Source organism: Culex pipiens, chromosome 3 (assembly GCF_016801865.2).
Source record: "Culex pipiens pallens isolate TS chromosome 3, TS_CPP_V2, whole genome shotgun sequence".
NCBI classification, from domain to species: Eukaryota; Metazoa; Arthropoda; class Insecta; order Diptera; family Culicidae; genus Culex; species Culex pipiens.
Genome location: NC_068939.1, coordinates 67,382,087 through 67,384,546, shown reverse-complemented (window position 1 = coordinate 67,384,546; position 2,460 = coordinate 67,382,087). Strand labels below are relative to the sequence as shown.

Genomic DNA, 2,460 nt, shown 5'->3' with positions numbered 1-2,460 from the left:
CTGGGTCCTGTCTCGGTGGAGTCGCCTGTAGGCAGTTGGACTCACAATCCAAAGGTCGTCATTTCGAATCCCGGGGTGAATGGAATCTAAGGTGTAAAAAGAGGTTTGCAATTGCCTCAACAATCAAGCCTTCGGGACACCTAGTTTCGAGTAGGAATCTCGCAATCGAGAACGCTAAGGCAATGCTGTAGAGCGAATAATTTGATTTTGATTTTTGACTTGTTGAACTGTAAAGATGATGGACAGAAAGACTACAGTTTATAAACAATTTTCATTTCAGTGAAAGTTTCTGAATCTAATCTCCTCCGTCACTTCGTTACAATTCATAATCACCAGTTCCATCCAAGTTCAATCAAACGGCTTTTGCGACGACTACTACCGACGCCCGCCGCCGGCGCTCGTTCAGCCCATAATTGAATAATAAGCATAATTCCTTTTTATTAAGATTAAATACCCGCAGATTAGGCCTACCGAAAAATCATTTCACCACGCGCGCGTCGAAACTCTTTCACTTTGACTCTCACCTCTCACCATCATCACCGGCTTAGGAATTCATCTGCAAACAAAGTGTTGGTGTATGCTGGTGGTGTTGGTGCCTTTCTCCTCTATCCACACACAATCAGTCATAGCACGATGTGGGCGCTTTGATTTTGGGTGGAATTTTCCGCTGTGGGAAAGCTTTGAAGTCATCGGGTGAACTTTTCTGCGCCACCCTAGGAATTTCCACACTTTGACAGCTTTCAGCTCCCGCACGTTACAGCCCATCTCCTTCACTCTTCCACCCCTTGTCGGTCGGTCGGTGAGTCTACAGCATTTTCTGATCTTTAACCACGATAAAGGAGGCAAAAGCATAATTACATGTTCCCATTTAAATATAATGTGAATTTTTAGCTGAAAAAAAAAACAACAACAAAACACAAACCTTCACGTTTCGCCCATTCGCACACTCGAGAGCCGTTTCCAACCTTTTATTTTATGGCTCTTTTGTTGCGAGAGTCTTGCGCGAAGTTCCTTTTGTCTTTATCGGATGCGAAGTCTTTGGTCGTTGCTTTATGGCCTATAATAAGAGAGTAAGACTCTTGGTGCGTGTGTGAGGAGTGCTGCTGCTGCTGCGGTGGTAAAATTTTGATTGTATACCTTGAGCGATTTATTATTATTTTTTTATCTACATTGTTCAGCCTTACCGAGCTAAGCCGCTGCGTTTTTATTACTACAACCTTTTCATTTTTGTTGTTGTTGACTTTGAAGTAGTTGGTGGAGTGTACTAGGAGTGTGCTCTTTGTTAGTAGACTCTAGTAGTAACTAGCGACTGTAGTTCGTATCTTACTGCATACATTAAGTAGCAAAAACAGGCGCGAGAAGGTGTGGTGTTTGTGTGTTAGGTACTTTTTGGCTGCAAATTGCATTGAATGGAAATGAGTTTTCCATCTGACTAAACCCCTTTCAAAATACAGCCCAGACTCGATTATCCGAAGTCCTTGGAAAAATTTCACTTCGGATAAGCGAATATTAGGATAATCGAGGCTTCGGATAGCCGAGTCTGGACTGTACTCATATCCCTATATCCATACCCTTATCCTATATAAACCGCCACTGACTCCAAATTTGCATTTGTCGACTCCGACGCCACATTATTAAAAAGGTGAAACGATAAGTGTACAGTCCAGACTCGATTATCCGAAGCCTCGATTAAATAAAGTTAAGTTCGATTATCCGAAGGTTTGTGATTTCGTTTACTTATTTTCAACATCAAATTCAAGTTCCACGACCTCATTTTAGTCAAACTTGAAAGGTTGATTGCCAATCAAATTAAAAAATGATGTTTTTAAATATTTCGACACCGCCGTTTAGGTCGCCATCTTGGTATCAAAAGTTCTAAATCACTTTAGAGCAGTTTAGGTGTTACACTTAAGCTTGTCAATCAAAAATAAGACAAAGAAACAAAATATTTTTGTGCCTCGATTATCCGAAGTGAATTTTTCCAAGGCCTTCGGATAATCGAGTCTGGACTGTATTGAACTCCTTTTCCTCCTTTGAGATCTATATTCAGAATTAGCGGGCGCCGTTACTGACAAAGATTGTGTTTTCCAACTAACTATCAAAAAACCAGAAAACTAATACACAGCGATTAAATCATGAATAAAGTTTAAATACTAGCCAGGGATGGAATAATCGCAAAAAAATCCATCTCGTTTGCGAACTTTCTTCACGCGCGAAAGAGAGAAAAAATCAATTATTTGAAGATTTTTTGGGATTCTCATTGTAACACCACTTAAATCAATTTATTTCGTTTTGTTTACAAACATTGTTCATCTACGAACAGGGACAGGTCATTTGTGGACGTGTGACATTACACCTGCAAGTGTAGTAGTGATATCGATATTCAGCTGAATATTCAAGATGATGATTTTTTGAGATTCATTTTACCAACCTTTCGTGCGCGAGAGACGAGAGCCATGT

General features: G+C 40.3%; 1 long non-coding RNA gene across 1 annotated transcript; it reads right to left on the bottom strand.

Annotated features, from left to right (window-relative positions):
* Positions 1 to 314: 314 nt before the first annotated feature.
* On the bottom strand, positions 315 to 1,230 carry LOC120420905 (uncharacterized). Its single transcript, XR_005605915.1, has 3 exons — positions 1,138 to 1,230; positions 923 to 1,057; positions 315 to 822 (listed from the first exon to the last, which is right to left on the bottom strand). It is a non-coding gene; the product is annotated as an uncharacterized LOC120420905 (long non-coding RNA).
* Between the last annotated feature and the right edge of the window lie 1,230 nt (positions 1,231 to 2,460).